General features: G+C 34.0%; 1 long non-coding RNA gene across 1 annotated transcript; it reads right to left on the bottom strand.

The window, feature by feature from the left end:
* Positions 1–382: 382 nt before the first annotated feature.
* Positions 383–10,418, bottom strand: LOC115446045. Its single transcript, XR_003938876.2, has 3 exons — positions 10,225–10,418; positions 7,955–8,052; positions 383–2,303 (listed from the first exon to the last, which is right to left on the bottom strand). It is a non-coding gene; the product is annotated as an uncharacterized LOC115446045 (long non-coding RNA).
* Positions 10,419–11,727: the final 1,309 nt, after the last annotated feature.

The raw sequence follows: 11,727 nt of genomic DNA, 5'->3' as shown, positions 1-11,727 counted from the left end.
AATGGTTGCAATGGTTATAGTTTCTGTTGACAATTGTAGTCTGGATTTTAAATATAAATTATATTTTTTTACTTTTGATATCCAGTGAAATTTACTTCAAGTATTTATGGACATCGAAAATTTTAAACTATGTACCTATTGAATGCAAACCGAACTTGTGATACCTAGTCGATTCCAATAGGAAAAAAAAATGTTGAATAAAATTTGAATACTTTTTTATACACATAAATCAGATTCCAAATATGATACATATTGAGCACTATATTGTGGAGGCTTCGACTCTCGCTTTAGAGTTTTAATATGAAATTTTATTTAAATAAACAAGATAAAAACACATTAATACAAAGAAGTACATACTTGCGTAGTTTACAGTGGACAAAATACAGTGATCTCGTCTCTTAGTTCTTTGTTTTATTATTTACAGTTATGAATGTGTATGGATGAGGTTTAGTATACAGGCAAAATAGAGTTTAAAATTTGATTAAAACTTTGCTCGAGGCTTTCGAAGGGACGGGACAGCACGGAATCTTAATTACAATTCATCAGAGGGATGCGGCGGATATTGCATTATGTTATACTAGGGTGAAACAAAATTTCTTAGATGTGCACATTGAAAATACTTGTTTGGAGATGTTTCAATATTTATTTTAAAGAGCGACAATCACACAATATTTGTGCATAGTTTCACTTGATTGTGTTAACAATTATCGCGATTTTTTATATTATTATTTTCTTCCGACATTTCGAAGACTTTGCAGCCTTCATGGTCACGGGGGCGGACAGATGACTAGCTCTGGTCGGCCTCGAACCTCCGTTACAGAATAAAATATAAAACAAAATTAAAATTTGGTTTTGGCGGGCAAAAGAAATCTATATAACAACTGGTCGTGATATTAAATATTTGATAGGAAAGCATTGAGTCCAATTTAACTGAGCTTTTTTGTTTCAAAATGTTTGTCTTTTAGAGATTTCGTACCATGAATGTTAACTGAAGAAAACAAGAAGCAACATTTGGGTGTTTTAAAGCGTTACCTGGAATTGTAAATTACAAAGTGATCCGGTTGATTCTTGGCGTGCAGTAACCATGGATAATACCTGAGTTCACTATTTCGATCCTCAGACTAAGACAAAGCACTTGAAGACTTCCCTTTTCTCCGTCCTTCAACGAAATTTCGGGCCACTGCTACTGACGGTAAAAAAATGGCCTCTGTATTTTAATATAATTAAGAATTTCTTTATAATGTTTTTACCCCGAAAGGGCAGACGAATACTGGTCCCTGTAATGCAGGTTTACTCAAAAAAATACGTAAGAAAGTGTGTGCTATTTCTTCATGATAACGCCCTTGCTTATCGATCGGAGGTTGCGTTTGAGGCCATGACCGCTTTAATATCCTTGAGCATCCACATTTTCCGGTCTTAACGTGATAGTAATTATCACTCTTTAGAGGGAGATTATATCCAAAAACAGGAATGTAAGAACTTCTTAAGTCTTCGTAGATTTCCATCTATACAATCATTAAGTTGAGCAACGCTCAATAGTGTGTAGAATTCGCTGGTCGAAACAAGTATAATATGACCGAAAGTTTGTGGTAATAACATTATTCTATAAGAGAAAATGTAAACATGCTTTGCCAAAAAGAAAGCAGTCTCGGGTACGTAGGGCGGCATATTTTAACTGTCGCGGCGTACCCAAGCGTTGTGTAATCCTAACCTATCGCATAATCTCTATTTCAACGGAATATAACTACTAAGGAATAGGATATAAAGATATTTTTGCCTTACATTTGACTTCTACTTATCATAAGTACATATGCGTACATGAACTGTTTTCCAATGTAAAACACAAAATATTTCTCTCGTTGTGTACAAATATTGAATTAAGAGAGCATGCGAGAACTGATAAAACAAATTGGAAAAATGATTCAATTGACAATACACATGAAAATAATTGGTACGATGTTCTTTAGTATTGTTATTTCTCAAAGTACCAACAGAAAATGACAATTATATTACTTATATGTATATAATATAATATTTAATATATGAATCACAATATGTAGACAAAAAAGAATGCACGAACATTGAAAACTAATAAATATTTTTAACATAAACCGCTTACGAGTAATAGAATCCCTCGAGGATTCGAAAAAGGAATTATTAAGTGGACTTCGCAGCTCTGTTCTCAGCGGAGCCATCTGGAAAGTCGGGTACGGAGGCGTTATCACCATGGTAACCATTTCACGAATTCCGTATCGATCCCACTTCCTCGCTGCGTGCCGTTGCCGAAAATTTCAGGACACCGCCTTCAACAAAAAGTAGGTTGCATTATGAACCATCGCAGTAACAAAGGAATATTATTCGTTAACATTCATGTTAACGCATCTTCTTTAACAGATTCAAAGTGTTAAAATTGTTTTACTTAGTACTTAAGAATCCAATTTGTAAAATAAAAAGTTTAAGTTCTATTCAAGGCGACACGAAAACACTTTTATCAGACAGCAGCGGTTTAATGCAACAGTGTGGCAAATGAAAACTTTCTCGCATTTAAGTATTAAAAATCTTAACCAAAAACAGATGCCGATTATAAACCAATATGCCTTTGATTGTTACGGAAATATCAAATTTTGCAAATAAATTTTCTTTGTAAGATATGAAAGGATTTTTTATTTGTTACCAAAATTTTGGGAAACGTACCTAAATCTCATCAGGCATTCCTCTAATAATCCAAAAGCAATAGTTTGTCAAATATTTTTGGAATTTAACGTTTGGAAGCTACGCCCCTAGTCATTTCGTAGCACTTTCTACGTAGTACAGTTTTTTTTACTTCAATATATATATTACCTACGATTTTTAGAAATAAAAAAAAAAGACATGTTGAATCTAAACAAAGAGACACTGTATTTTTTTTCGCTCGCTGTCCTAATATCTACTTTAGTTGGTGTTAAATCATGTACCATAATATTGTGTTTATTGTGATTATTATGTTATGTAACTACTTCAAAAAGAACGTGGGCCATACGTAATACGCAGCTATTTTTATAAGAAACAAAAGACTTTTCAATATGTTCCACATTAAGTTACTCTTACAAAGAGTGGTTTCCAGTTTTCCTGACTTGTTGTGCGTTGCGTTTTTTTATGTTACTTAACATTGTTATAATAAAGTGACGCTGTGTATTACAACATGGCGTTATTATTAATGGAGGACTTTATAGAGTCTGTAGTTACTCTAAAATTGTGTTATAGGAATGTACTTGATCTTTACAAATTGTAAATTTTGTTAAGATTCTCACATGATATAAGATTCTTCGCGTCAATGGCTACTGGGTAGTGGTTTTTAGTACCTACGTTCTAAATTTATTCAACATAGGAATTCGGAACGAATGTCGGATCTTGTTGCTCGTCATTAATATTACTCTACGGCACCTCGCCGTAGCCGAAGAAAAATCAATATCAATCGCTTTATAGAATCTAATAAAACAATATTACGCATATCTATCCTACTTCGTCATTATATATTGTAATAAACATAATCGATTATATTACAAAATACATTCATTTCATAAACTATTGCAACTGTCTAAATGGCACAATCAAAAAGTAATCATGAATGTAATTTGTTTATCCATAAAGTAACCGCAATTACGTCTATTTTCGTACACTTTCTATTTTATTTCACCTATGAGCGACGGTATTGCGTGTGGGGCCGACCCCTGCCTAACGCCCAAGCCTTCATGTGACTACACCAACACCTATTTACCAGCGAAGTAATTTGGAGGCCGTCAATGAATGTTATTCGAGCAAGTTTCGTGACTTGAATTACTTTTTTTGTGGGACCTTCTTGCCGACGTTGAAAAATGTAGCGCCCTAATACCGGTTTATACTAAAATCGAACTGTGTTTTTGAAAATGGACATGAAATTTGTTTTTGGGCCATTCTATACTAATAAAGTTTATTTTATAATTTTAGATTATTCAAGAGTATACACATGTGATGTAATAGAAATTGATGTAGATCATTTTTATAACAAATATACACGTACCTAAATATACCTGAGGTTTGATGCATTTATGTATTTAAGGATGGATGGTACTTGTATTTTTTAAGAAAGTGGCGCTGTTAGCAAATAGAGCAAATATTCATCATTCTTCATTCACTACTTGACATCACTTTCACTTATTGCACACCAATTGAACTCAATTTATCCGCTCTTTATGATACCTCACTTATTTTTTATTTTGACTTGCGGTAAAAAAATTGCGGAGAAATGTTCAGTCGTTCGGTGATGAAAGTATATTGTGTATTAAGAAATGAGAGCATGGAAAATATTATTCGGAATCTCAAAATACGAGACTCATTCGTCGACCCATCCGCCACCGCGCCTTTAGCAATATTTCGAGTCTTTATTTCACCTTCATCATCTTCATTTTTCCAGTAGAAGTAAAAAAAAAGTATTATGAAATACATCCTTCATAAAAAAAGTGTACACAATGTGGTTGGTCCAACGGAAAACTCGCAAGTATTTTTTGTCTGATAACTCTTACTTACCATTTTAAGTTGACACTCCTAATAGACAAAGATAGTATCAATAGAGAGATCAAGTTAATAATTAACTCAAGTCACAAATTCTTTACTATTATTAAAGCCCATTTTTATAAATTGAATACGGTAACTTACTTATAATGCGTTGGGTTTGTAGATATTAACTAAATAAGTAGTATATGCGGGCAACAATCCCTTAAAAATGTACAGACGAATCGAATTATTAGTAATGTCGAAACATACTCTATATTACAATAAAAATCCCAACAGTGAACAGAATATGATTTTAATTTCTGTATTTAACATAATAATGTAAATTTGGTTTAAAATAATTTTCACTTAGCATGTTTAAGCGTGGAGTTCTCGTGGCTGATGGTCATGATATACATTATATACAATACAGGGCAAATTATTATACAAATACATGACTAGATATAAGTAGCAATTCATACAATCAGCAATATGTCCAAAGTAGATAATACATGTACAAGACAGGCTATTCGAATGTAACCCAATATAGGTATGCATTTAGCGCCAATCAAACTGGATAATTCAATAGGATTGTAGAACATGGATCGCATTCCATTTGATGCTACATTAGGGTGGAATTTGGCAAATACGTAATTGCACAATAGGTATTGTATTTAAGCATTCCAATTAACGATTGTCTTTTATGATTGATTGATGTTTTGGTACATTATACATGATTTTGTTTTAATTGTGAAAAAGTCACGCCTTTTCTCTAATTTGTATTTTTAGTTTTATGTTGTTAAAAGAGAAAACATTTCCAGTTTTTCGTACTACTAAACGTGCAGTGTTTTCGTACGCCTTAAATTCCTACAAATATACGAAGTACAGAGCACGCATTAATATGCAACTGCATATTACTTTTTCATGGAGCAACCAAGTTCAGCATTTCAATTTCTATGCAATATTAAAGTCCACCTATTCGACCTGACATCAAGTTGTTTGAAGTAGTACGAGGCCTTCACCAGTCATAAAGACTACAAAGTTTCGAATATTTTATTAGCCAGCGGTGCTGGCACACATCGAAGTGGTAAACGTTTCAGCCTTCTATTATTCATCGAACGGTGGACGGGTAGCTCCATTAGACCAACCTGATGTAAACTTAGTTATAAGGCTGAATTATTTACACTTAACTACTATCGATTGTAAACTTTTTAATTAAATCTGGAATCGGTGTTTCCTGAGCGCTACGATTTGTCCTTCTTCAACGAGGTTTAAAGAGGGCTTACTTTCCGTTAGGCAACTGCTTGGCTGTGCCTTTTGGCATTGCTTTAGTCCATGGGCGGCGGATGCTGCTTACCATCAGGCGGGCCGCTGGCTCGTTTGCCTGCTAAAACAATAAAAAATATAGCTTAATTTTAGTTTTGAATAAATGACTAATGTGCAAATCACTCCCCTGGTGGAAAGCGTTATCGCAGCTCTCTTACAGTAGCAACACCCTATAGAACATAGAATTATAAGTAAAACAGTGCGTGGCTAGTGCCACGCAGAACAGTTACTGCGCTGGCTAATCTGAGGCAGCATTAAATGTCAAAATACCCAATAATTACACAGGTTACATTTTAAATACAAAATATTCTGGGACCGTGAGGTAGTTAACTTTGTATCATTTGTAGGCTGTAGGTACCATGCCCATAAGTCATCATAATCATAATCATTTGTCACCATTGATTCGTATAACAAGACTAAAACAGTATTATTCACATTATGTCTGCCTGGAAGTAACAACAAAGTGTTGTGGTTCTCGCGTCACGTTTTGTGTAAATAGTCCTCGTGTAATTGGCAAAATTCTCGCCACGGCCGAATTGGGTCATCGATCCGTGCGGGCCGCGTCTTTTGTCTTCTCCGAGCCGTGAGCATTCTCATCTATCATTCATGTAAACTAAATATGTGCCTTTATTTACATCAAACTTTACCTATCAAAACAGTTTGTAAAGTGCTTTGCCTTTTGAGTTATTCAATGACCTCATAACGGTATTTTTTAGGTAGACATTTTTTTTATTGTCTAGTCGATGTGGTTAGTCTAAATAGATAATGAAATATATTCGAGTGTTAGAATTTTGGAATTATTGAAGTAGCAAGTATGTAGCGTTTGGAATTTTCAATATTCTATTGTGTCTCTCGTTCATAAAATTCACATTTCAACGTCGGCTAGCACTCTTAGTATCAACGCGGAATATTAGCTTGCTTTCTGAAACTTTGCGTTGTTGTCATCCACGACGATAGATAGCGCCACATGCCTTTGAATTAATGTGCCAGGTTTTGAAAATCAGTAGCGCAATGTGTGAATGATTTTCATACTTTTTTGCATTGTGACGCCTTCAAAGAACCGTTACAGGTCGTTGTGCGTTCCTCATTCAATATTTATTTGTTATTCAAAACGGATAATAAATTTGCGCAAATGGATTCCACTCTATCTACTGTTTATGTATAGTAGTAAAACTGGAATAACAAGAAGTAGGTCTATAATATAGTATAAATTTTATTTAAAGCTCACAATTGATTTTTAAAGTACCGACTATGTAACGTTTATGAATATCAATACTTACTTAACTAATGTTTAAAAATCGGCAGATAAAAAAAAGATTGCGTAACTAACTCGGTCCTTGTCGAATTTCTTACGTATAGCCTTGAGCTAAAATAAATATCAACATTGCTTCCGAGTTTTAGAAATTCGCTCATAGAAACATAAGGATAAATCTTACGAACGCAGCAAGGGCAGAGACTGGAAGTAATAATCTAATGCGGAAACAAAGAACAATGGTAAAACGGTTGAAAAGTAGACAGGCACCTTATTTAGTAATAGTTTCAGCGGTTTAAAGGATGATTATTCAAGCAATTGTAAATTAATGAACATATTTTTCAAATCAACCTTTAATGATATAAATGCATGTTGTAAACACGTTTGTTCGTCAATAATTCTTTAACCGCTTAATGAAATTCGATGAAATTTGGCATGCAGATAGATAAAATTGTGTAGTAATACCGGCTACATTCTAGCACGGAAAATACAACGCTTCTTTTGCGTGGGAGGAGTAACGAGGTAGTTACTAGTACAAGTAGTCAGTTTTTGTCTCCACAACGTTTATGTTTAGGTATACATGCATTAACATAATATGTGTCACACAATAAAAATGTCTATGATGCAATATAAGAAAAATATTTAATGTATGAGTAATATAGTAAAACTATAGCGTATAACAAAGGATTTGGGTTACGTAATACGGCTGGTGAGACTAGACAAGCGCTGATCGGACTCGGAGCCGCCTCTTGGGATGATCTTTTGACGTCAGTTAGTAAGTATTACGTTTTATTAAATTGTGTTTCCTCTTCGTGAAGATTTTCTTTTGAAACCGCAAATATATTGAGAAGGTACTTAAATACTCACGTGCAGTACATCTCTTAAAACTCGAGTCAACCGTCGCTTGTGAGAAAGATCTTCAATTTATTTTCCGTCAGACGGTTGTACCTACGGCTTATTTCCTCCTGTAATTGGCAGAGGGTACAATGCGCAGAGGAACTTACTTTGAAATCAGAAATCTTGGCACTTGGCAGACCATCTAAGATCGAATAGTACCCAAAAAATTCTATGATTATTATCTGTCACTGATCAAATGAAAATAGTCCAAAATTCTAAAATGTAATTAACATTTCTGAATAGATTATTATGTAATTATTATAATTGACAATAGCATATATATCCACAATATTAGTATAGTTTCTTGAGATTTTGTGACTGTTACGGAAATCGTTATAATATAACAAACCATTGAACACTGAACATATTATTAAACCCTATAATAATATGAATGAATAGTGAATAATTATAATTTAGAGTCTGATTTAAGTAATAAATACCGTTATATTGTTTTGTGGTTTCAAATGCGCATTTATCGTCTTTAAGTACATTAATTTAGTTACGAATAGAAGTATCATGTACCGTGTACAATCCTTCTTCCTCGCTTTGATGGTTATTACAATTCGGTTTCCTACACTCGTCTCATTGGAGCGATACGCTCATAGTTTAAATAGAATTAAACCAAGTAAGTATGTATTTTTATTATTCATTTGTACTCAGTTAAACGGGTAATATTTTAAATGTATGGTATCGTATTATAGTATCCTCTAAAATCTAAAGTCTGCGCATACGCAGGAGTCGACCAGGACATACGATTTCTTTGCTATTAGTGTCACAATTTAACGGCAGCTGTTTTACTTACGATGAGTTTTACACTTTTTTTAATACAAAAAAACCTGGCTGTACTAATATTTACTGGCATATAATAAAGTATAGATAAAGGAAATTACTATGGTACGTAATTATATTTACCTTATACCATAAGTTTTGCAATTTTCTTCAAGTGCTATAAAATTTCTAGAAATATGAAAAGGAAACCATTTGCAGTGGCGCGCTAAGATCGTATTAAAAATGTAGGTAGTTGAGAAATGTGACATTATTAAATTACACCCGCGCTTCGACGAGTCGGCAGTCACGACTGAAGCACTCTTAATGAAATATTTCTTCACACATTTGTAAAATAATTTATATAAAACCTTTTAGTAATTTTGCTTTTAGGTGGTTTGGGCATTTGGAGAGGATGGATGATAAGGGACTGACGAAGAGGGTTTATAAGGCGAATGTGGATGGAAGAGCCGGTAGGGGTCGACCGCACCGAACCATCGAATGTCAGATATCTGACATTCTCAGTAAAGGCCAGGTCATAAGTACCCGGAACCGGAGGGAATGCATGAAGGGATTAATGAAGGTTGAGGAAGCGCGAGAAGTATGCCAGGACCGTGCAAAGTGGCAATCTATAGTCTCTGCCTACCCCTATGGGATAAAGGCGTGATACTATGTATGTATGTATGATTTTTAAATCTTATAGAGCGTATTAAGCATGCTTTACAATAAGATGTGTAAAAGCATTTATTTGCAGCATGTAACTTTTTCAGTCGTGGTAATTTGTGTAGGCTTTGCTGATTAACCTTCCCGAAAAGTATTTTTTAAGAGATATCACCTTAAACAATCCATAGAGTTATAAAGAAAGGCCATGCGTAGGCGCTGAAAAACGACTTTGTTTTACTAAATAGATTACATATGAACAACTTTTAGGTAGTATAATAACTAAAAACAAATTTATTAAAAAATCAGTCAACTACGGCACACTACGTGTAGCTACTACATACAAAGATATGTATGTAGGTACTTACAACCTTAAGTACTGATGCAAAGTACAATTCAAGGTATATCTAACAGGAAGTTTTAAATTCCAACGTCACAAAGACCTTCATTGATCGCAGCGTGTCGTAAGGCTGAAGGCACACGAACGGCAATCGGAAGCGAGTCGTCGCTTATTATCGAAGTTATGCTTACAATTTCATTTATGGATATTAATATGAAGTTCTTATTCAATTCATGACGGAGAGTAAAATTACGCCATAAAAAAATGTATCAACATTAATTATTCTCAGCTCTGATCATATCATGTAATCTTTGTAGAGATTGTTAAGTTGCGTTCCCAGTCATCAGATATATACAAATCGAAAGATCCGACAAAATTGCACTAATCACGGTCGCGTAACCATTACAAATTTGGGAAAGCATTCGTTTCTCACGTTAAAACAGAATACGTGCGGGCGACCTAGGTATGTACTTACTTATTAGTGTAGTTGTGAACCACTTACAGGCGTCCTTTCTGAACGCAATTCAGGTGACGAATACAACTAGTTCGCAGCGAATACTCCGATTCTCTAGTTACAGATATCCGTTAATTAATTGCAGTTACAATGTTGCCAACGTGGCAGCACAAATTTAATTTACGAACCGTATTTTTACATAATTGACTCGCCTGATTGTTTATTTGTTCGAAAGGAGAATTCTATAGGAGATAGCTCGCAAATAAAGTTGGCCAGCGTGTTACAACTAAATTTAGAGTAGGTAATATTGGTCCGGTTTGGCGTGTTTAATTATAGTTACACTATAAACGTGTGCGTGGTACGATGACGTAAGATGGGTGATGTCAGTGGATGGCCGAGCACGCGCATTCTAGATACGTTCGAAGCCGTTCCGATGTAATACAGCGCGCATTACACGGTCAAGAATTGTTGAGACCTTCGCTAACTATTTAAATCAAGACATAAATACACCAGCTGTGCTAATATGCTCGATAAACTGTCACTACTGTATTGCAGGAGAATGTTCAACTGAGTTTTGAAACAGAAATACAATTTACATTCAAAATAAATATAAGAACAAAACGAATATCATTTTTAACAGGAAAACTGGCTTACTGATTTGTTGATCGAACATAAAATTATTATGTTGATTTAACGGGAATTTTTTACGGATGGTAACAATTTAACAATCACCGCTTTTATGCGGTGTGGTATCGGAAAGGAAAACAGAATTCCACAGTAACAAGGGCTACCTTACGCATCCATCGTTAGCCTTTTCGCGGGAAATCAATATAAATTTTAGTATTATTAATGCTCACAGTTTGATGAAACGTTTTGAACTCAGCGATGGAACATTATGCAAAGCTATTCAAATATTTTTGTAACACATCAAATATTTGTGTATTTTACCTCTTGCAATTTTCAATAATATATTAAACGGGGTCAGTTTTAATCATACATTTTCATCTCCCTGTAATTAAAATAATTTGTTGTTTAAATCATGAATATTAATGACGCATTATTCTATTTTTTGTGTATAATAACGGTTAAGTACGACAATAGAAGAACTGATCCAACATAATATTTTTTTTACTTTAGGTGAAAATTTTGATTCTTTTCCTTCCTTATAGCCCAATGCATAGCAATTTGATAGTTATTATAATAACAATGCATCATCAAGCCTATCAGTTTAATTTGATAGTATCTGGATGTACTTTATTATACGCAAGGAACGAGGTCGGTTGAATGTTGTTCCTACTTATATTTGTAATTTAAACGTCTCCAATTTGAAATTGGCATAATGCAAAACAACAATTGCCATAAAAAATATTTAAACATCGAATAAAGCCTCTCTTGCTTTATTACTTCTGACGTACCTATACTTACTTATCCTACCGAAGTACATAATATAATTTATATCGTTGCATGGTTCAATATTCCGTACAAATATTATCTATTGTGTTACTAAGTGCGCGTGTTAAACTT

The sequence above is a fragment of the Manduca sexta genome, chromosome 27 (genome assembly GCF_014839805.1).
Source record: "Manduca sexta isolate Smith_Timp_Sample1 chromosome 27, JHU_Msex_v1.0, whole genome shotgun sequence".
Classification (NCBI taxonomy): Eukaryota; Metazoa; Arthropoda; class Insecta; order Lepidoptera; family Sphingidae; genus Manduca; species Manduca sexta.
This window is presented reverse-complemented; position numbering and strand designations above follow the sequence as displayed.